The sequence below is a fragment of the Zalophus californianus genome, chromosome X (genome assembly GCF_009762305.2).
Source record: "Zalophus californianus isolate mZalCal1 chromosome X, mZalCal1.pri.v2, whole genome shotgun sequence".
Lineage (NCBI taxonomy): Eukaryota > Metazoa > Chordata > Mammalia > Carnivora > Otariidae > Zalophus > Zalophus californianus.
In genome coordinates this window covers 118,007,017-118,031,432 of record NC_045612.1, presented here as the reverse complement: position 1 = coordinate 118,031,432, position 24,416 = coordinate 118,007,017, and the positions used below count along the sequence as shown (strand labels likewise).

General features: G+C 40.7%; 1 long non-coding RNA gene across 1 annotated transcript in view; it reads right to left on the bottom strand.

Moving 5' to 3' along the window:
• Nucleotides 1-21,284, bottom strand: part of LOC113930294 — an 88,681-nt gene extending 67,397 nt beyond the window's left edge. Inside the window, exon 1 of the long non-coding RNA XR_003522509.1 lies at nt 21,172-21,284. This is a non-coding gene — a long non-coding RNA (uncharacterized LOC113930294). The remainder of the gene's footprint in view (nt 1-21,171) is intronic.
• Nucleotides 21,285-24,416: the final 3,132 nt, after the last annotated feature.

Sequence of the window (24,416 nt, the reverse complement as noted above, 5' to 3'; positions counted from 1 at the left end):
AGGGGCGGAGGGAAAGGGAGAAGCAGACCCCCTGCCGAGCAGGGAGCCTAATGCAGGGCTCAATCCCAGGACCCTGGGATCATGATCTGAGCCGAAGGCAGACGCTTAATCGACAGAGCCACCCAGGCGCCCCAAGGTTGTGACTCTTGAGTTAAGAAGTTGAAACTTTAAATCCTGAACAAGGGAATAAGTCTTTAGTTTGAATGTACTTGTGCATCAACCAGAATAGTGGCTAGAAGAAGTGTTGTAATGAGTCACAATTTACTAAAATTTTATCATGAGTAGCAAAAAAGACCAAATTTGAATGCAAATCCCTGAATTAACACAAGCAAACATATGTTCCACCACCGTAGCTAGGCAAGAGTGGGCAGTTAAGAAACTTGGAATAGATTTAATTGTCATGAAGATTATGAACAGGGTATGACTACTGAGATGAAAGTGCTCTTATCTCTGTTAAAATACCTTGCTATATGTTGCTTAAATATATTTTAAAAACATTCTCTGGAAAGCTTAGATAATAACTTCAAATCTTTTCAGAAAAGCACATCTACTATCCACACTAATTGTGTGAATCAGCTATGGTTGCTAAGAGACCACAGCTTTTAAATTAGTTCTACCTTCAAAGGACAAGGTTGGAGGAAAAACTCATTTTCTCCTAATTGGGAAAAAGAGGTATGCAGTTTAATGTTTAATAGTATAGAATGTCACTATTTGTCTCAGGATTTGTTTGTATATTGCCGCAAGTCATTGAGAACCATGTGTTCACTAACTCCTGGCCAACAATTTGGCACCAAGGAAATGTTAAATTAAGAAAAACTAATGCCTGTGCTTTGATTAAATGTACGCAGATGGTTAAGCTTTTTTTTCCAGAAAGATGTGGAAACTTCCCACATGTTAATCTCATAGCTGACTTAACCTTCTCAATCTAGTGGCCCTTACTTCCACATCCACTTAAGCCTTCTACATGGCTAGTCACCTTTTTTTCCCCTCAAGTTTTTATTTAAATTCAAGTTAGTTAACATATAGTGTCGTATTGGTTTCTGGAGTAGAATTTAGCGATTCATCACTTAACATTCAACTGACCCAGGGCTCATCCCAACAACTGCCCTCCTTAATGCCCATCCCCCATTTAGCCCACCCCCCGCCCACCTCCCCTCCAGCAACCCTCAAGTTTGTTCTCTATAGTTAAGAGTCTCTCATGGTTTGCCTCCGTCTCTGTTTTCGTCTTATTTTATTTTTCCTTCCCTTCCCTTATGTTTATCTGTTTTGTTTCTTAAAACATAACAGTGCCTGAAACATTTCCACCTCTAAAATCTTGGACTCTCGGGGCACCTGGATGGCTCAGTCAGTTAAGCAACTGCCTTCAGCTCAGGTCGTGATCTCAGGGTCCTGGGATCGAGACCCACATCGGGCTCCCTTCTCAGCAGGGAGTATGCCTCTCTCGCTCACCCTCCCTCTGTGCTCTCTCTCTCGCAAATAAATAAATAAAATCTTAAAAAAAATAAAATCTTGAACTCTGAAGCACCATCTCAGGTCACAACCTCCTATGGTATGGTTATCTCATTCCCTTACTCCTATAACAGGGCTTGAGAGAGAGTGAGGTAATCAAATTTTGACTCTAGGTTTCTGCCTTTAGCACTTGGGAAGATTGTGGAGGCCATCTACTGAGATAAGAATCACTGAAAAAGAAGCAGATTTTGGAAGAGAAAATGGTAAGTTCAAGTTCAGAAATAATTAGCTTAATATGCCCGAGAGACAATAAATCTATCTAGAATTCAAGAGAGAGGACCAGTTTGAAGCCATTGACACATAGACGATAATGAGGCTGTGGCGACTGGTGACATCATCTACGAAGACAGTAAAGATTAAGAGAAGAGGACTCAGGGTCAGTCTCTCGAGAACTCCAACATATAAGAGTTGATTAAAAGGAGAGGGACTTTGAGTAGCCAGAAAGGCATGGTATACATAAACCAAAGAAAGAGTGCTTCAAGAAAGACAGAGGACAATTATGTCAAGGTAGGTGGTGAGATGTGAAGTCAGAATTCTGAAGATTGCCCCTTGGATTTAGCAACATGGAGGTCACCAATGATCTTGGCAAAAGCAGTTTTGATCAGGCGGAAGTTGTGGAATGAGAATGTGAGGCATGGGAGGAAAATGAAGAAATGAGAATGGCAAATATTGAGTAGTCTTTTGAGAAGTATGGTTGGGAATAGGGAAAAGAAAAATGGAACAAGCCTGATGCAAAAATCAGATACCGTGAGGGATTTTTAATTGAGAGATGCTTAAGTGAGTTTGAATGCTAATGGAGAGAGACCTAGGGTCCAGAGCATGGGGGAGACCTGAGGCTTAGAGAGGAAAAGACATTTCATCAATGGAAATTTGGTTTGGCAAATTTGGTGACGGGCTGTCTGATTTCTATTTTCTCTTTGAAATAAAAGGAAAAATTATCTGCTGAGTTTGTGGTAGAGATAGAGAGCTCGCCTGACTAAATGTCATGCTTTCTATGAGTGGTTTGAGCAGGGCTCCAGTATCATTCCTTTGTCATGCCCTCAGCCCTTCCCCTTTTCAGGAGTCAGCATTCTTTCCAGACAGGCTTTCCCCATGGTGGCAAAATGGTGACAGAAGTTCCAGGCTTCACATTTGCATACCACAGAGTCCATAAGGAAAGAGGGTTTGTGTTTCAGAGTTCCCAAAAAAAGTCGTAAGATTCACTCAGATCGAACAGGCACAGTTGATGCACACATCCATAAAGAGATGGTCAGAAAGATGGCAAGTTCTGATTGACTTGTCCTAATTCACATGTTTGCCTCATGGGACTGGGAGAAAAGTACGTGTACTTAAGACCCATGGGTATTGAATGGAAATAGAGGATTATTTGAAAGGTGGAGCATGAGAAACAGATGGTGAGAATGAAAACAAGTGTTTACTACAAAAGAATAAAGAAGGGAACCTAGAAGCCTCTCTCAAGGGGGACAGAGAGAGAGAGAGAGAGATGTGATAACTATAAAGGAATGAAAATTAGGGGCGCCTGGTGGCTCAGTCGGTTAAGAGTCCCACTTTGGATTTTGGCTCAGGTCATGATCTCAGGGTCATGAGATCGAGCCCTGCATCAGACTCTGCACTCAGCAGGGAATCTACTTGAGACTCTTCTGTAGCCCTCTGCCCCTCACCCTGCTCGTGCTCTTTCTCTCTCTCTCTCTCTCTCTCTCTCTCAAAAATAAATAAATAAATCTTAAAAAAAAAAAAAAAAGATGGCGCAGACAACTGCCATCAGGTGATGTTAAACCATAGCAAGGACAAGAAAGCGTTCATTTCCTATAGCCAGGCTCCTGGAACCCCTGGTCAGCTAGCTGCACAGGCTTGTACCAAATGATTTATTAACTATGCAATAACATAACTGAGCTTTTTGGACTCACTTATTACTTTATACTGGAGAGAAGTTCCTGTATTTGCTTGTTTTTTAATCCTTAACTGTAACTATGTGTCCTTCTCATAAACACTGTGATTTCTATTCCTTCTTCAGATTTATATGCTACTCTTAATTGATCTCCCCCTTACTCCCACATCTGTACTCGCCCAAAGGATTCCCAGTGCCCCACCATAGTTAGTACACGTTTTTCTGAGAAGTTTTACTGTTTTAGATTTATTGTAAGACATTATTATCTACCCGGTCAAAGTATAGTCCTGATAAAGGTAAAATGCAAACACAGAAAGAACTAGATCAGTGTACATGCAAATCTAAATCTTCAAAGCAAAAGGAAATTCCATTATAGTACCAGTCACAGCTTTGTGTACCTCAGCGTTTAACTTTACTCTTCACTCATCTCTTTCACTTTATGAGTACCTGAGTAGTATATAATGTAACCATGGTTACTGGAATAAAACTCCTTCTATGTGTAAAGGCAGAGGCTAAATATATTTGAAGTGTTACACTTCTACATCTTAAGATTGTTTAACAAATTGGACTTGTTGCCACTGTTCTGCTTCAAATGGCTTTCGTCATTATTTGAAAGGCATGTATTTCCTCACCTAAAGTACCTGCTGGTTCAATACTTATAACATTTTCTTGATATCATATTTTCGAAGAAATTCTCCTTCTGCCCTACTGCCCTATTCCCTTGCATGGAATTCATTTCCAAGTAAATAGCTTAAGAAATGGTTTTATGAGCATTAAACAGGTAATTCTTTGGTACATTAATTTTGAAAGTTTTGGATGATAGCAAGTATGGGGAAAGAACAAATTTCAAGGTTGATATTCTCCACTCCAGGGAAAAGAAGGCTTTTATCCATAGATTCTCTAAAAGCAGACAGCTGTACAATCATTTAATAAAAATAGAAACAAACTTGAGGAGGAACTAGCCCTAAAAGGTGAAGGTCTGATTGTGATGATTAGCCCTGTCAGCCACCACAGTCTGGTGCGAGGTGCTGTAGGCCATCCCCGCTGGTCAGTAGAACTGCCTGCGCTGGGAGCTGAAGGTACTGAGTTTGTGGTAGAAGGCACTGCTGGATTTGAACACTTGAGACTTTTGCTTATCTCCCCCGCTGGGAGTACATGTTCTAGGGACTTAGGCAAGTGCCTTCATCTCTCCCTTCTTTAGTTTTCCCACTTGTATAATGCGATTTTTAGTCATAACATGTGACCTATTCATTTGTTGTAAAGACCAAAAGAGCTAATACGTGGAAAGTGTTTAGAACAGTGCCTGGTACAATGGGAGAGCTCAAGAAATGTTCCTTATCCATGTCAGAGACCATAAATTCCTGAAAGGTGGGACCCTAATCTCATTCCACTTTTTAACTCCTATAGGACCTACCATCTTGTGTTATCTTTAGTTGGGTATTTAATAAATATGTGCTGAGTAAATGTATGAATGAATGACAGGTATATGAGTCTTTTCTGACCATACCCCTCACCCTTCTGGGCACCCATTGACTATAAGCTAGACCTACATCATCCATGGGGTCAGTATTGGTACTATTCATGGTGATCATAGACAGACCCTGTGCAGTACAACTTGGCACCAGATTTCTTCCACTCCTGAAACATTGTGGGGGTAGATGCTTGATATCCTGCTTGCAGGTTCCTACACTGTTCACATTTTTCTGTAGCAAGTTGCAGGATAACTACGTTATATTTTCCAACCTTACTAATGTTCCTGGGCACGAGCCTGAAGAAAATTACATTAACTCTTTCACTCTAAGCCCACAAATTGTACTATGCTAAATGAATGCCACCAACTCTGAATGGACTGCAGGGGGACCACTGATGCAACTCACTGGCAAGTTAGAGAAAAACAAACACATGAAGGCAAAAAATATATATATCAACAAATATATAATGATTACTGAGTGCCAGATAGTGTATTATGCAAGCGACATAAATTTTCTCATTCCTAATACTCACAACAAACTTGCAAAGAAGATTTTATCATGGCCATTAAACATCCCAATTAATAAGTCCCAAAGGCTGGAGTGCAAGACCCAACCCCCACCCTAACCCATGCATCGCTTACTGCCTGTCTTTTAAAAAAAAATAATTACTGACCTGCCAATGTCATGCGTTCATTAAGTGGCAAGTCATGTGTCACAGAGTCCTAGTTTCCTCATGCATAAAATGAGAGTAATAATAACACTTGTCCTGCCTGACTCCCAGAATTGATAGGAGAGTTACATGACCACTCCTTAAAAGCTGTAAAATGGGGCGCCTGGGTGGCTCAGTTGGTTAAGCGTCTGCCTTCAGCTCAGGTCGTGATCCCAGGGTCCTGGGATCGAGTCCCACATCAGGCTCCCTACTCCACGGGGAGCCTGCTTCTGCTTCTGCCTGCCTCTCTCTCTGTCTCTCATGAATAAATAAATAAAATCTTAAAAAAAATAAAAGTTGTAAAATGGCACAAAAATGCAAGGTGCTATTGTTACTTCTGTTGTTGGTTGGATCTCATTGTCTGCTTATCTACTGCTGAAGAAAACTGAAGGTATGTAATCTTTGTTAATTTGCAAGCAGGAAAAGAAGGCTATGTCATGCTATAGCTTCTGTGTAGAAACCAGTGATGTCACTCAAACATGGGACATTATTGCTATAGACAGTTCACTCTGCTCCTTCAAAAGCAATTCTCTCTCTCTCATCCCTTTTTTCTCTTTCCTCTTCTGCTTCCTTGTTTTGCTTCATTCAGTCAACAGATATTTGCTCAGCACCTGCCAAGGGCCAGGTCTTGCTGGCAAAAGAAATAAAACAAGGAAGAAAACGGATGAGTCACTGCCTTCAAGAAGCTGACATTCCAGTGAGGGACTGTGGTACAAAGAGGGAAACTAGGGGGCGCTCTGGAGCACTTGAGGGGACTCCTTACCCAGATTCGGGGAGTTAGGGGAAGGAACACCTACAATGAGACCTGAGGATAAGTGAGCATTAGCCATACAAAGAAGGGGAAGGAGTGTGCCATTCAAAAGGAACAGCATGTGCAAAGGCAAGAGATAGAGTTGGGGGGCTTCCTGGGGACAGACTGTGCTGGGGCCAGGAAAGCCTCGGTAAGAGCAGTGGGAAGCCATGTAGGGATTTATGCAGGATCAATTTGCCAGTTTTCTGCTCTGCAGGGGGCTACCTGCTCACAGCTCCCCAAGTCTCCTGTGAAGTTCTGCTGGTGGTCCAGAACTTAGAGAAGATGAAGGAGGTTGCAGACCTCATCTAGGCGAGGTTTTCTCAGATAGAACTAAGCCTATGGTGACCAAACTGACTCGATTTATATTGTTTCTCTGCCAAGAAAAGAGAAACCTCTCCAAATAAACCAGTGACTATTACTTACGCTGGTTAATAAAAAAAAATACTGAATACAAATTTTTGTGCGAGGCACTTTGAAGGCACTGTGGTCTCTTCTTTTTTAAAAAAACTTATCCTTGAGAGATTTGATCTATTATCTCACCAGGTTATGGTAGACTTTTGCCTCACAATGACTTTTTCACTTCCAGCTTCTGAAAGGTGGTAAGATTACAATAAATGGTCACTATTAGTATTGATCTTCTTTCATCTTCTATTACTCTGATGAACTAGTGAATGTGTTTTGTTGTCATTTTCAGGGAAGTGGCATAGCTAGGAAAAATCAATTAATATGTAGTCTTTATCAAAGCAATGATTATTGACATACTGGCAAGAGTCTTCCCTACTCCAGTCCTTTCTTTTTAAGGACTCAAGGTCACATGAAATGATGGAATCTCAGTTTAGCCCACAATTAGCTGAGTGAACCTGGGTCCAACCTCAATTTCTTCACTTACGACAGACAGGTAATAAAATACCAATCTCACTGCGTTTTGTGAGACTCGAGAGAGAAAACTTGAGTAAGAGCACTTTGGAAACGGAAATGCCCTTTACAAATTTTATGTGTTATCACAATTGCTACTAAATTTGGAAATGCTTGGGGCGCCTGGGTGGCTCAAGTCGTTAAGCGTCTGCCTTCGACTCGGGTCATGATCCCAGGGTCCTGGGATCGAGCCCCGCATCGGGCTCCCTGCTCCGCGGGAAGCCTGCTTCTCCCTCTCCCACTCCCCCTGCTTGTGTTCCCGCTCTTGCTGTGTCTCTCTCTGTCAAATAAATAAAATCTTAAAAAAAATAAATTTGGAAATGCTTTTCCTCAGTTTTATTATTTCAAACCAGAGAACAATTGATTCGTGAATCCAACTGGTAATTTTTTTATAATCTTTTTTATTGTTATGTTAATCACCATACATTACATCATTAGCTTTTGATGTAGTGTTCCATGATTCATTGTTTGTGCATAACACCCAGAGCTCCACGCAGAACGTGCCCTCTTTAATACCCATCACCAGGCTAACCCATCCCCCCACCCTCCTCCCCTCTAGAACCCTCAGGTTGTTTCTCAGAGTCCATAGTCTCTCATGGTTCGTCTCCCCCTCCGACTTACTCCCCTTCATTCTTCCCCTCCTGCTATCTTCTTCTTTTTCTTTTTTCTTAACATATGTTGCATTATTTGTTTCAGAGGTACAGATCTGTGATTCAACAGCCTTGCACAATTCACAGCACTCACCATAGCACATACCCTCCCCAATGTCTATCACCCAGCCACCCCATCCCTCCCACCCCCCACCACTCCAGCAACCCTCAGTTTGTTCCTGAGATTAAGAATTCCTCATATCAGTGAGGTCATATGATACATGTCTTTCTCTGATTGACTTATTTCACTCAGCATAACACCCTCCAGTTCCATCCACGTCGTTGCAAATGGCAAGATCTCATTCCTTTGGATGGCTGCATAATATTCCATTGTGTTAAACATTGGGGTGCACGTACCCCTTGGGATCCCTACATTTGTATCTTTGGGGTAAATACCCAGTAGCGCAATTGCTGGATCGTAGGGTAGCTCTATTTTCAACTGTTTGAGGAACCTCCATACTGTTTTCCAGAGTGGCTGCACCAGCTTGCGTTCCCACCAACAGTGTAGGAGGGTTCCCCTTTCTCTGCATCCCCGCCAACATCTGTTGTTTCCTGACTTGTTAATTTTAGCCATTCTGATGGGTGTGATATCTCATTGAGATTTTGATTTGGATTTCCTTGATGCCGAGCGATGTTGAGCAATTTTTCATGTGTCTGTTGGCCATTTGGATGTCTTCTTTGGAAAAATGTGTGCTCATGTCTTCTGCCCATTTCTTGATTGGATTATTTGTTCTTTGGGTGTTGAGTTTGATAAGTTCTTTATAGATTGTGGATACTAGCCCTTTATCTCATAGGTCATTTGCAAATATCTTCTCCCATTCTGTCGGTTGTCTTTTGGTTTTGGGGACTGTTTCTTTTGCTGTGCAAAAGCTTTTTATCTTGATGAAATCCCAATAGTTCATGTTTGCCCTTGCTTCCCTTGCCTTTGGCGATGTTTCTAGGAAGAAGTTGCTGTGGCTGAGGTCGAAGAGGTTGCTGCCTGTGTTCTCCTTTAGGATTTTGATGGACTCCTGTCTCACGTTTAGGTCTTTCAACCATTTGGAGTCTATTTTTGTGTGTGGTGTAAGGAAATGGTCCAGTTTCATTCTTCTGCCTGTGGCTGTCCAATTTTCCCAACACCATTTGTTGAAGAGACTGTCTTTTTTTCCATTGGACATTCTTTCCTGCTTTGTCGAAGATGAGTTGACCATAGAGTTGAGGGTCCATTTCTGGGCTCTCGATTCTGTTCCATTGATCTATGTGTCTGTTTTTGTGCCAGTACCGTACTGTCTTGATGATGACAGCTTTGTAATAGAGCTGGAAGTCCGGAATTGTGATGCCGCCAGCTTTGCTTTTCTTTTTCAATATTCCTCTGGCTATTCGGGGTCTTTTCTGGTTCCATACAAATTTTAGGATTATTTGTTCCATTTCTTTGAAAAAAGTGGATGGTATTTTGATGGGGATTGCATTGAATGTGTAGACTGCTCTAGGTAGCATTGACATCTTCACAATGTTTGTTCTTCCAATCCATGAGCATGGAACGTTTTTCCATTTCTTTGTGTCTTCTTCAATTTCTTTCATAAGTATTTTATAATTTTCTGAGTACAGATCCTTTGCCTCTTTGGTTAGATTTATTCCTAGGTATCTTATGGTTTTGGGTGCCATTGTAAATGGGATCGACTCCTTGATTTGTCTCTCTTCTGCCTTGTTGTTGGTGTATAGGAATGCCACTGATTTCTGTGCATTGATTTGATATCCTGCCACTTTACCGAATTCCTGTATGAGTTCTAGCAGTTTTGGGGTGGAGTCTTTTGGGTTTTCCACATACAGTATCATATCATCGGCAAAGAGTGAGAGTTTGACTTCCTCTTTGCTGATTTGGATGCCTTTGATTTCTTTTTGTTGTCTGATTGCTGTGGCTAGGACTTCTAATACTATGTTGAATAGCAGTGGTGAGAGTGGACATCCCTGCCGCGTTCCTGACCTTAGGGGGAAAGCTCTCAGCTTTTCCCCATTGAGAATGATATTCGCTGTAGGTTTTTCATAGATGGCTTTTATGATATTGAGGTATGTACCCTCTATCCCTATACTCTGAAGAGTTTTGATCAAGAAAGGATGCTGTACTTTGTCAAATGCTTTCTCTGCACCTATTGAGAGGATCATATGATTCTTGTTCTTTCTTTTGTTAATGTATTGTATCACGTTGATTGATTTGCGGATGTTGAACCAGCCTTGCAGCCCAGGGATAAATCCCACTTGGTCGTGGTGAATAATCCTTTTAATGTACTGTTGGATCCTATTGGCTAGTATTTTGGTGAGAATTTTTGCATCCATGTTCATCAAGGATATTGGTCTGTCATTCTCCTTTTGGATGGGGTCTTTGTCTGGTTTTGGGATCAAGGTAATGGTGGCCTCATAAAATGAGTTTGGAAGTTTTCCTTCCATTTCTATTTTTTGGAACAGTTTCAGGAGAATAGGTATTAATTCTTCTTGAAATGTCTGACAGAATTCCCCTGGGAAGCCATCTGGCCCTGGGCTCTTGTTTCTTGGGAGATTTTTGATGACTGCTTCAATTTCCTCAGTGGTTATAGGTCTGTTCAGGTTTTCTATTTCTTCCTGGTTCAATTTTGGTAGTTGATACATCTCTAGGAACGCCTCCATTTCTTCCAGGTTATCTAATTTGCTGGCATAGAGTTGCTCATAATATGTTCTTATAATTTTTTGTATTTCTTTGGTGTTGGTTGTGATCTCTCCTCTTTCATTCATGATTTTGTTGATTTGGGTCATTTCTCTTTTCTTTTTGATAAGTCTGGCCAGGGGCTTATCAATCTTGTTAATTCTTTCAAAGAATCAGCTCCTAGTTTCCCAACTGGTAATTTTCCTAATTAAAGAGTTTTCATCCCCCTTTCCATGAGAATCCAAGAATCTGTGAGATATTGACTTTATTTATTTATTTATTTATTTATTTATTTGAGAGAAAGAGAGAGAGAACACAAGCCGGCGGGAGGGGCAGAGGGAGAGAGAGAAGCAGACTCCCTGCTGAGTGCGGAGCCCGACATGGGACTCGATCCCAGGACCTGGGAATCATGACCTGAGCTGAAGGCAGACGCTCAACTGACTGAGCCACCCAGGTGCCCGATATTGACATAGTTTAAAGAAAACATGATCACAGTTAGTCCTCTCCATTCTCCTTCAGATTCAATCTGAATACTACATCCAGAAAGAGAGTTTCAGAAGTTGAAAAAGTCATAAAAGCATCCCTAAAGTCTATGAGTCTTAAAAGTCATTCTTCCTTTTTTTTATTTTTTAAAAAAGATTTTATTTATTTGACAGAGAGAGAGAGAGAGAGACAGCGAGAGAGGGAACGCAAGCAGGGGGAGCGGGAGAGGGAGAAGCAGGTTCCCCGTGGAGCAGGGAGCACAATGCGGGGCTCGATCCCAGGACCCTGGGATCAAGACCCGAGCCGAAGGAAGACGCTTAATGACTGAGCCACCCAGGCACCCCCATTCTTCTTTTAAAACCAAGTATTTTGAAGACAACAACTGATGCCAATCAACATTACTGTCCAACTGCAGAGAACATATACTGAAGTAACACTCCAAAGGGTGCCAAAAGATATTAGATATAAAGTCAGTGTAAACAAAGTTAAACCTCAAGGATTAAAAAAGGTCAAGAACTGTCAAGATAATATCCACCAGGCCTGAGAAATTTTGAAGTGTCATCAGCTCTGAAACAATCATCAGAATCCTGTCAGAAAACTAAACCAGTGACAAAATTTTTCTCTCTATTCAGCTTTCAACCTGGGACCACAAATCTACATCATTGAGACTTCTTACCTGTTTTGGGTTGTTAAGGTAGAGTGAAAGTCAAAGAATTCCGTCCTCCTCTATCTATATATTCAATCATATACTTACACTTATATATTCAATCATATACTTATATCATTCAGTGTGGATGAAAGGCCATTTATTTTACATTTTGGGTTTTAGTCCAATACTACTTTATTTTGTGGCTTAAATTGTTCCTGTTTCGGCCATTGAGAGCATATTCAGGTCAGCTTCTGAAATTCTAAGAATTTCATGGTGCTTTGGGAAAGGAAAACCAAGTGGGTGGTGGTGTCTAGAAATAGGGGCAAATGGTGGCCTGGGAATGAGGAGATCTCAACGTTGGTCTCAGTTCTGAACAACTGGTTTTATGATTTTGAGCCAATCATTTAGCCTCTTTGACCCCAAAAACCTAAGGCACTGTAGCTTGGTGGTGAGGGGCTAGACTTGGAGCCAAACATCTCTGCTCAAAGTCAGGCTCCCCTGTTTAGTGGCTGTGTTAAGTTGAGCAAGTCAATTAACCTCTCTGTGCCTCAGTATCCTCCTCTGGAAAATGAGGATGGAAATAGTAACTACTCCATAGGGCCGATACAGGGATTAAATGGGGTACATGATATTATATCTACTCTGTTTAGGACTGTGCCCAATAAACTGTGAGCATTGAATGATATAGTAAAAATGAAGACAATAAAACCTGTCTTCCTTTATTTCTTGGGGTGCTGTGACATATGGGAAAGGGTAATCTACTCCATCAAATTGTCGTTGCTGTTGTAAAGAATAACAAACAAAACCACAGTGTTCTATATTTTTCCACTAATGTCCTTTTGGTATTCAAAGATCTCATCCAGTATATACCACATTGCATTTAGTTGTTAGGTCTCTCTCTTTTTTTTTTTTAAAGATTTTATTTATTTATTTGAGAGAGAGAGAGAGAGAGAAACAGCATGAGAGGGGAGAGGGTCAGAGGGAGAAGCAGGCTCCCCACTGAGCCGGGAACCTGATGTGGGACTCGATCCCAGGACTCTGGGATCATGACCTGAGCCGAAGGCAGTCACTTAACCCACTGAGCCACCCAGGCGCCCAGTTGTTAGGTCTCCTTAGGCTCTCCAGTCTGTGACAGTTTCTCACAGTTTCCTTAATCTTAACAGTTTTGAAGACTACTGGTTAGCTATTGTGTGGGAATGTTCCTCAATTTGAGTTTATGTGATGTTTTCTCATGATTTGGGCTGGAGAAACAGATTTTGGAGGAAAAAAAAACAGAGCAGTGAAGTGCCCTTTTCATCACATCACATCAGGAGACACGTGATGTCCACATGACTTATCACTGGTGATATTAGCCTTGACTATTTGGAAAGGGCTGTCTGCTAGGTTTCTCCACTGAAAAGTTACTACTTTTCCCTTTTCATTCTTATTCATTAGGACAAGTCACTAAACTTAGTCCAAACCGGAGTGGGGGTGGGGTAGGTATCTAAATATATTATTTAGAACTCTTTTGTGAGGAACGTAGGTCCTTTCTCTCTCATTGCGTATTTTTATCATTTATTTATATCAGTATGGATGCATGGCTATCTATTTTCTACTTTGGGTTATAATCCAGTATGACTTTATTTTGTTGCTCAAATTGTTCCAGTTTTGACCATTGGGAGCATGTTCAGGTTGGCTCCTGTGTCTCTTTGACTTGCCCCTCTCCTCTTGTTTTTTTGTTTTTTTTTTTTTTTAATACTTCTTGCTTTCTGGACTACAAGATGCTCCAAGGCTCGTCTTGTCTTACCTTGTCTTTCCTGTTCCAGTTCTAGATTCAGCAATTTCTCTAAGAAGCTCTAGTGACTTCTAGTGGAGAATGGTAGATCCCTAACTTTTTTTTTTTAATTTTATTTATTTATTTGACAGAGAGAGAGAGACAGCGAGAGAGGAACACAAGCAGCGGGAATGGGAGAGGGAGAAGCAGGCTTCCCTCGGAGCAGGGAGCCCAATGCAGGGTTCGACCCCAGGACCCTGAGATCACGACCCGAGCCGAAGGCAGACGCTTAACGACTAAGCCACCCAGGCGCCCCGGATCCCTAACTTTTAACACAATGGGAACAGCATGGGCTCTGAGGCCTGGGTGTGAGTCATGACTCCCAGCACATAGCAGCTGTGTAGCTGGCAGCAAGTTCCCACACTGTAACATGGGGTAAGGAAACAGGGCACCTCATCACACTCAGCACTGTGCCTGGCACACAGGGAGCACCCAGTAATTGTCACTTACTATATTCGTTTCCTTTTGCTGCTATAACAAATTAGCACAAACGTACTGGCTCAAAACAACACAAATTTACTACCTTACGGTTCTGGAGATCAGAAGTCTGAAATGAGTCTTAAGGGGCTAAAGTTCAGGTGTTGGCAGGGATGGACCCTTCTGGAGGCTCCAGGAAAGAATCTATTCCTTGCCTCCTACAGCTTCTGGAGGTCTGCCCTCATCTCTTGGCTCCTGGCTGCATCATTCCCATCTTTGCTTCCGTCTTCATATTGCCTGTCTTCCTACTACCGCTCTGAGCCTCCTGCCTCCCTCTTCTAAGAACTCCTGTGATTACACTGAGTCTGCTTATATAATCCAGGATACTCTGTCAATTCAAGAGCCTTAACTTAATTATACCTGCAAAATCCCTTTTTAACATAAGACAACACATTCATAGCTTCCAGGGATGAGGATGTGAATGTCTTTGGGGGCCATTATCCAGCCTACCACACTGATTCTTTTTATTCTTATTTCAGGACTTGATTTGTCAAATTAAGAGTGTAGGAGAAAAGAACACTGAAAATTAAGGGAGTGAAAACTTCCAGATATTCATTCCATGACAAAAATAACACAGTTAATAATTATTTTAACTAACAATTAGTTTGGAATCTTCCCAAAAAGGTCCCAGAAAAGGGTGTTTTGTTTTGTTTTGGTTTGGTTTGGTTTTGGTTTGTTTTGGTTTTTGAGGTTGCTCGCCAAATTTGGCATTCTCTTCTTTTTGGCCTTAGAGCTTTCCTTGGCAGAAGGAACTCTCGCCTCCTGAGGAAATTTTCTTTTGTAGTTAAACCGTCTCTTTTTGTCTTCATAATGTTTTTTCTTCTGTTCCATCAAAGAGTCGCATGTTTTTCCTATGATATTTTCTGACTCTCTTCTCTGGCTCTTGTTCAACCTTCTCATTTTTCTCCCTGCCAAGCTCTCAGAAACTGAGTTGCACACACCAGCTGTCTCAGTTATTACTTTTTAATATTTTACTAGAACTCACAGATTAATTATTATAATATAGGTACTATTACATAAGTATTTATTATTTATTAATAAATTATTATTATTTTAAAAATTGTAATCACTACCTAAAGTCTTCTTTTGTTCTCCTCAGTTCTGGTGAAGATATATAATTGAAAGTAGTCAATTTCTTTAACCACCAAATGCAGTAGCCATTTCTTTGTTCTCTCTAGACATTTGTTACTATCCATTTTGAGACTCTTAAATTTTTTTCCATGCTTGAAGACCATGTGTGGTAGATGACATTATTGTTTACCAAATCTTCACTTCCCTTGCCCCCTGCTTTATTTTCAGGGGAGAAATAGTATTTTCTCCATCCCCCTATGGATGTTGGACTTGACCAGTGGAAGAGTAGGGCAGAAGTGACAGGGACTGAGCTCAAAGGCTAGGCCTTAAGAAGCCCTGAGTGCTTCCTCTCACCCCTCTGTGAGTCTCCAACTCCCGCCATGAGGACAATGTGCCCACAAACCCGCTGCCCCTCTAGCCTGAGTCAGGGAATAAGGCATGTATTATAGAACTTCTCTAGATACCCCCACAGATCTGCAGCCTAAAACAACGCAGCCCTGGCCAACGGTAGACCTGTGGGTGTGAGATTGGAGATGGCTCCATGAAGGGAACTACCAACTCCCAGCATCTGTGTCTCTAAGAGCTTTTTCACAGGCCAAACATGCTGAGCAGTTTACATCCTTGAGAGTAACCCTCAACCAACGACTGAAGGGACCGCTATATAATGCTCCTCTCCCTTGCCCCTCAGGCAAGATAACTCTAAGACCCACATTCTAGTCTAGCTCCCAGAGTGTCCCAGGGAACTTAGCTCCAGCTACCTGAGGGGTAACTTGCTTTCTAATATACTCTTTACTGGCTGTCTTCCCTTTTCTGCACGTCTTGTCCGAGAGTATGCTTCTGGGGACACATGCTAAGTGAATTTGATCTATCTTGTTGATATTCCACCCAAGAAGGCTACCTACTCAGTGAGACAACCTCTGGAACAAGAAGATATGGGAGCTGAGGAGAGGCTGGAAGGGGCCAAAGCTAAACCTCTCAGCATCTTCAGAGGCTTAGGCAGCAGCAAAGAGACCCTTTTAAAGCCTCCATCCCTCAGAGCTTATAGCTTCAAACTCACTTCACCAGAGAGCCAATATTTGGCTTCTTTGGATGCTCGCCACAGGGGTATCAATGATCAGACAGTGGTAGCCAGTGACACTATGACAACAGCCACTTTAAGCCAAGAGGCACTTGTCTTCTTCCTTGTCTTTCCTGCCTGCCTTCCCCTAGAGTTAGCTGTGGAAGTGGAGGGGGAAAAACCATGTTTCGGAGCTCATTAAGGTCCTCCCGCTAGCGGCAGTCATTGTCCCAGCTGAAACTTACGTTGTGGGCAACGGAGGAAATGAGTTATAAATCAAGTCTGAGATTGAAGTTTTAACCTGGGCTGGTCTTGAAGTAACTGAAAGCCACCAGAAGGTAGTGGAATCTTCCAAGATACGCATTAAGTGATTCACTATCTTCCATGAAAGGGAGATATGATAGCACATGGCTGAAAGTAGTGACTGAAGGAAAAATAAATCCAATCATTTTTATACCTCTTCTCAATAAACTGGTTATGAGAGTGATTTCAGAGAAGAATAAAACTCAAGCGCCCATGTTAGAGTGGTTTTAACCTCAAGGGGAAAAAAAAATGTCTGGCAGAAACTGATCTAATATTGAAACATAAATCCAGCTCATGTCTCCCCGTACACCATCCCAAGAGTGAAAGTCAAAATGTTTGTCTGTGAGGATGGTCACCATTATACTGGAAGTTCCCTAATGAAAGCTCTGTGCTGAGGAAAACCATTTGTGGTGTAGAGAAATAGTTACTACAAAATCCTCAACATTTTATCTTCAAATTGTTTCAACTCTTGAAGGTCAAGAATAAAAGCCTCTTGGAAAAACAAGATGAGAGAGTGTCTGTAGAGCTGTTCAGAGTTCTTAACCCCATGTAATAATATTAAGCCAAGAAAGCTTAGAATTATAAGGTTTAGTCGATTTAACCTTCTCGCCATCCCTGGAAGGAGAGGGGTATAATGGAAGGGCTGAAGGACAGGAACTCACCATACTCTGTAAAGTGGGGGTTTCACACAGATCTTCTCACAAAATAAGGCATTTTCTTTCAAAAATGAAAAGAACAAAAAGAGAGAAAATTCTTCCAAGAGGGCACAGCTATATGGATACACCACATAAAATATTACAGCCGGAAAAGACCTTAAAATGATATAATCTAAATTTTATAAATCTAGAAAGATAGCCTCTTGATGCCAAGGCTATCACTCTTATTAAGCACCACACGGTCACTTCAAGGAAAACATATTTTTAGAATTGTGGCCTCATGATCATGTAACTAGAAACCCTCTGCCTTTGGGCCACTAGGAAAAATAAGAACGATGTGATGTGGATGAACCTGCTTCTTTTATTTTTTTATTTTATTTTATTTAAAGATTTATGTATTTATTTATTTGACAGGGAGAGGCACAGCGAGAGCGGGGACACAAGCAGGGGGAGTGGGGGAGGGAGAAGCGGGCTTCCCGCTGAGCAGGGAGCCCGAGGCGGGACTTGATCCCAGGACCCCGGGACCATGACCCGAGCCGAAGGCAGATGCTTAACGACTGAGCCACCCAGGCGCCCCAAACCTGCTTCTTTTTTTTAAAAAAGATTTTATTTATTTATTTACTTACTTATTTATTTCAGAGAGAGAGAGCATGAACAGGGAGAAGGGCAGAGGGAGAGGGAGAATCCCAAGCAGTCTCCACGCTGAGCACGGAGCCCCACGTGGGGCTTGATCCCACAACCCTGAGATCATGACCTGAGCCAAAACCAAGATTTGGTTGCTTAACCGACTGAGCCACCCAGGCGTCCCTGAACCTGCTTCTTTTGTACAGCCAGACTCCTTGGACATTTTGTTTTCTAAAGATAAGAAATTTGACATTGTTTTGTAGATCACACTCTAACAATCCTTCTATGAGCTAGAGGAAGAAGGAGGTATGGATTTTTTTAAATGTCTCATTGTTCTACCTTCTGGATATTGTCCAAGCGGGGAGACATACTTTACAGAATCCTTGAGAAAATGTAATGGAAACTTTTAGAATGGAGTCTGTCTCAATTATTAAATTTGTGTCTGTGCTCATGCATCATTCCGTATCTGTTTCACTGTAGTGATAATAGCAAGTTGTCCTTAAATTAAAATGCATACTGTACTTGCCACCAGATCAAATGACTGAAAAGCCAGCAAGTATTTTAAAATTAGACAAGGCCCAAAGAAAAAAATAATCAGACTGTGTTTAGCTGTAGAGCCATATTTTGGGAGAGAAAGCAAGTAGAAATATTCAAAATGGAAAAATTAACAGAAGGTAAAAAAAGAAAACTGGGATAAAATCATGGATCCCATAGGAAAAGAGGGGGGTAGGAGGAAAGATAGGCAAGCATTGAAGAGTCCTTTTGGGGCCTTAATCATCAAGTGATTATGTTTGAAGGCTAACCTGGTTCTTCTCTCTAGAGCCTCCACATGTATTGTCTCTCTTGGGGAATGCCCCACTCCTTATTTTAAAATTCAGGCCCTACAAGCAGCTCTTGGTTCTGAGATAAGAGCATATTTCTTGCTTTTATAATACTATAGAGCATGAAACTCGATGAATGATTTTCTCTCTCTTCCAGCCCTAGTATCTTGTAAGCATGCCCAGAGGCTCATGTGTGATGGAACTGACTAATAAATATGATAAACCATTTTCCCAATGTTTTCAAAATTAGGCACATTGATTACCAAACCTCTAAAAGTATTTTTGATAGGCAAAACTGTTTCCTAGTAAAATTAGTCATTATTCTGTGGCCTCTTTTTATGGACATAGAAAATGCATCAGGCCCTGTGGATACAGCAGTGTGAGACACAGAGTTGTAACTGCTTTCCAAAGCAACCTGATTTTGCAGGAATGTGAAGTTTATGAGAGCTATCTTTAGAAACACTGAAAAGCTAAAGGGTATTTTACATTCAGCCATGGCTTAAGAAAAAAGCGAGTATCATTATGGTATTCTAAATTTTCATTTATCTTAGAGGAACCTAAACCAGAATTTGCTAAATAATAGACGTAGCATTCAAATTGAGAAGTTATTTCCCACCTGCTAAAAAGAGTAACCAGAAATTGTGTAAGCAATCTGAGTCTTAAAATGGTTATGTAAAAATTTCAAGATTAAGAATAGGTGCATCTGGGAAACAAGGGCATTATGAATAAGGGATGTTCACATCACTATCACAAACAAGCTAAGTACAGAAAACTCCAAAGAGGAGATATAATACCTAGACTATCAGGAGGAAATCAATGAAAGTGAAAAATAAGAAATCCTAGAACAACCTCTGGCACAATTTCTCCATATTTAAGTAGCCTGGAACTGAATGAGAGCTTTGAGGGAAAGGAGATAGCCCTCAGAGAAAATGTGAATTTAGCATCACTGTTACTTGTAGATGATATTTTTTATGGCCCAGTCCCCATTCTCAATGTAGCTATATATTGGACTGGATGACACATTGGTACTCATGGGACATATAAGCCATTGTGAGAAAGCTGAAGGAAATGATCAATAGTTGATGACCCTTTACATTTGCAGGTGGCACAAATTATATTATTTTTAGTCAGACATAGAAACGTTGTGAAACATATTTGTCAAAAAAAAACTTTAAGTTTAAAGTCATAGAAACCCAACTCAAAATAATTTAAGCAGAAAAAAAACCCAGGGGTCTATAGTGGCTGAAGGTATGGAGAAGTTAAGTAATTAATCAAATTCAGGGCTTTAAGAGATGTTATCTACATTCTGTCTGTCTCTCCATTTCTTGAAAGTTCTTCCCATGCATTGGTAAAGATGACACCAGTAAGTCAACTCATGTCCTGCTAGCTGAGTAACACCAGGAATAGGAAGTAGGGGTTTTTTTTTTATTATTTATTTATTTATTTATTTGAGAGAGAGAATGAAATAGAGAGAGAGAGCATGAGAGGGGGGAGGGTCCAAGGGAGAAGCAGACTCACTGCTGAGCAGGGAGCCCGATGCGGGACTCGCTCCCGGGACTCCAGGATCATGACCTGAGCCACAGGCAGTCGCTTAACCAACTGAGCCACCCAGGCACCCCGGAAGTAGTTTTTTTTTTTTTAAACATCAAAGGAAGATACTTATTAAACTGGCCTGTGGCAATATGCTCGTTCCTGAGCTAATCACGCAGCCAGGGAGATGAGGGACTCTGATTGGCCAGAGCTGCCAATTAGATATTTAATCCCACACTCTTAAATAGGAGCAGACACCAAGAATTCCAGGTATCTGAGGAAAGCCTCTAATATAAAATATTGAGACCAAAAAGAACCCCTCAGAGAAAAAGCAAGTTAGAGGTTACAGTACCTAGGTAGGGAGAAGACAATTAAAAAAATGAAAACCTTAAAAGTTTATCCTTAATCTCACTAGAGAAGATAGTGCAAGCATGAATCAAGAACAGGGTATTATTAAAAAGGAACATTCAGAAGATGACTATGCCTCTTAAATTTTTTTTTAATTGTAGTGCAGATGAAAACCTCAATAGTTGGATAAGGAGATATATTTCCAAAACTCTTCCAGAACGTAACTTAAAAAAATAAAGAGATAGAAAAATAAGAGAGAAAAGAAAATTAAAGAACCAGTCCGGTATGTCCAAAATCCAAGTAACAGGTGCTCCAAAAGAGAAAAAAGAAAAAAATAGACAGGCAAAACTCATCAATAAAATAATTCAAGAAAATGTTCAGGATCAAAGGGATATGTTTCCAATTTTAAAGAAACTCACAAAGCATATAGGGCAACAGATAAAGAGAGACACACACTAGGACCCATCATCAAGAAATTCAGGATCCTGGGTTTAAAAGGTCCTACATACAAGTCAAGAGAGATAGAGATAGAGAAAGAGAGATATATAAATAGAGAGAGACGGAGATAATATAAATAGGTCACATACTAATGATCAGGAATTGGGATAATTTTAGACTTCTCAACAACATTGCTGGAAGCTAGAAGAAAATGGAACAATGCTTTAAAAATGATTTCCAACCTAGAATTCTATACTGAACCAAATTATCAGTCAATTAGGAAGACATATAAGATTTTAAAAAACTTACCATTTCGTACTCTATTAGGGAGTCCCTGCAGGGTGCGCTTTACCAATGAAGAAATCCCTGAATACAGGACCCAGGAGATCCAACACAGGAGAGAGGTAAAGATGTTCTTCAGCACAGTAGCAGGGCAGAAGGCAAAGAAGGCAACATATCCAGAGTAGCACGGACGGAAAAGCACTGGGAAATATTTCTAAAAGAAAAATGAACATCACAAAAACAGCTGATGTGACTGGACCTCTTGAAAGGAGATTCAGACACTTGCCAGAAAATACAGAATTTAATTAATGTTTAATGTTCAGTATGTAGCAAACACGAGGTCATTGTTAATCACAGGAGAATCAAAGGTGATTAAAAGGAAAAGTAATCATATTTGACTACAAAGCACACCCACGTATAGTATTTATATAGCCATAAAAAGGTAAAGAACAATATTGATCTAACTGGAACTAAGATATAAGAACACCGAGGAAAGGGGAGGATGTTACATGCTCATTTTCCACAGGAGGAAGTCAATTAATTATGCCTGAGCTGAAAAGTTAAGAAGCAGCAATTATTACGAGAAACATTTTATTTAGAGAAATAGAATAGTAAAATAAAAACAAATTAGAAGAGGAGAAAGTGATTTTCTCTGAAAGGGGGCAAATGGCAAGGCAGACGTGGTTTTTATTTAAGTCTGTAAACACGTGCATTTTATGCACAGTATAACTTCGCACATGGAAATATAATAAAAAAAAATCTTACGCTCTCCCTAGTTCATTCTCTACTCTTTGAAATGCTAAGCTTTAGCTCTCTTTGGAATTGACAGCTTTCATGTCAACAATTAGCTAAAAGAAGGTAACAGCAAATAGATTTGTTTTTTGTTTTCTTTTGAGAAGTGCATTTAGTAAGAGTGACATAAATAAAAAGGAGACTGGATAAAGCATGTTGACAGTAAAAGAAATCATTTTATGCCACAGCCAATTTATTTACACTCACACCAGCCTTTTATTTTTTACTTATTTTTTAAAGTTTTTATTTTAATTCCAATTAGTAAGATACAATTTTTTTAAATATGCCATTTTCTTTATTAAGAAGACATCATACTGAATGAACTACTAGCATGTTTTGCCTTCAGTTATAAATAAGTCACTATCATAAAACTGCTAGAACTCATACAAGATACAGTTTTATATTAGCTTCAGGTGTATAATGTAGTAATCCAACACAAGCCTTTTATTTTTTAAGGCTGATTTTCCATACTAGATAAATGCTGGAAGACTATTATACTTTTCACTTGGCACAATCAATAAAATTACCTCACAGCAATCCTTTAATAACTTTTAGACTTATGATATATAAAATCAGAACAATGCCTTCTAAAATTGATAAGTACTCGATCAATAAAATCTTTTTCTCTCCAACCAGATTCTTTCTCAGAATGAACTCATTTTTATCAGTATGGTCAAAACCTGTGAAATTAAAAATTAACTACTTATGTTATCATAGAAATAAAAACAAACTAGCTTTCTAGTCAGCTGTATATGAGTTGCAGCCCTCAGGTTGCTCACAGTTTGGTATTAGTTGGGGAGACAAAAATGTGAGCGGATACAGGGTGAACACACAATTATAACGGAACATGGCCAGGGTCCAAATGGGGCTTTGGGAATGAAATAGAGGGTATGTCTAACTTCCTGGGGATGAGAGGGGGACATTTCAGGCAGAGAACCCCCTTCTGAGAGGCCAGGAAAGCATGAGCTGCTGATAGCCTCTAGCTCGGCATATAGATGGCCACAGGGAATCCAACACAAGGTAAATGCCAGGCCAAGAAAAGGCCATTAGACAGGGAGGGGGCACATTCAGTGGGGTGCACAGGAGCAGGGTGGTCCTGAGAGACGAAAACAGGACAGTAACAGTTGAGATATACTCTTGGGAATCAAGGTCCGAAGGTCAGAATATTAGGAAGAAGAGTGGGCCTGGGAGAACCGTCTAGAGAGAGTGGGAGCCATTCGGAATTCGACGGTTTCTCCTCAGGCCTCCTGTTAGGATCAGGTCTGAGCTATAAGCAGAACCAGTAAGTAGGTCATCTGCTACTTCAGGCTTGGCCTAGATCTCCTCACTAGAGCCTTTGAACCGATTTTAACTGTACAGTTCAGTAGTATTTAATCATATTCACTGTTGTGTAACAGATCTCTGGAACTTTTTCATCTTGCAAAACTGAAACTCTACACACATTCTGTTCTCTTAGATTTTCCCTCCATTTGGGGAGACCCACCAGATATTTAAAGGACCAGCATCTCCCACTTGAGTCATCCCACTTGGAGGAGTTCAGCACCCCAACCCAGGCACACTGAAGCTCCAAGTACTGGAATTTTCCAAAATCTATTAGAGTACTAGGGTGGAATTCTCAAGCTTATCCCTTTTTCCCTAAGCACTTCACCAAAGATTTGCAATCGGCTGCATGAATCAGCATCTGGTTTGAAAGGAGATCAATATAGCTTAGTGTTCCCAATAAAATAAAAACAGAGAACCAATTTAATTATTATGCTTCTGTTGAGCTTTCTATCCCCAAAGCTAATTATTTTTCGGTAAGGATCTCCACCTTGATTATAGCCCACATTATACAAAATTCAGAATTCAATAAGGTTGCATCCCGCTTCAGGGAGTCAGGCTCAGCAAACATATTTTTATTAGCTAAAAGTTCTGGCAAAGGGAGTAGCCCTGACAAAAGCAAAAAGCTTGCGGGGGCGGGGGGAGGGGCAGACAGAAAGACTGACTAGACTTTGGGGTAGAGTCTTTCAGAATTTCTTTCAATATGAAGAGATTTCCCCACAAATTAAACTTAGAAGCATTCGTTATAGCACAAGTCAGCTTTACGTCAGTCTGTTTCAGATATTATGACTTCATCTCTGACAAATGGATTTAAGCTACTGGAGATGCTGAGTGAATTCAGCATCTGGCTATAATTCGAGTTAGCTTCATTTTGTTCATCATCTTTGGCACCATCTCTCCAGATTCTTCCTATGGGTCCTCAAGCAAGTAAGGGAAGGAGGAGATAGTACTCTCTAGCATCTCCTCTAAAGTCTGGTGTCACAGGTGTTAGGGGAAACCTGTCAGGTTTTAGGGAAAGCCTGAAAAGCAGACTTTGAGATGGGGATTAGCATGTAAGAAATTATTGGGACATGCTCTTGGAAACATCACCTGTGAGGGAAGGGAAGGAGTTAGCCTTGGGCAAAAGGAGAAGATGGGCCTCAGACAATTACAAGGGGGTC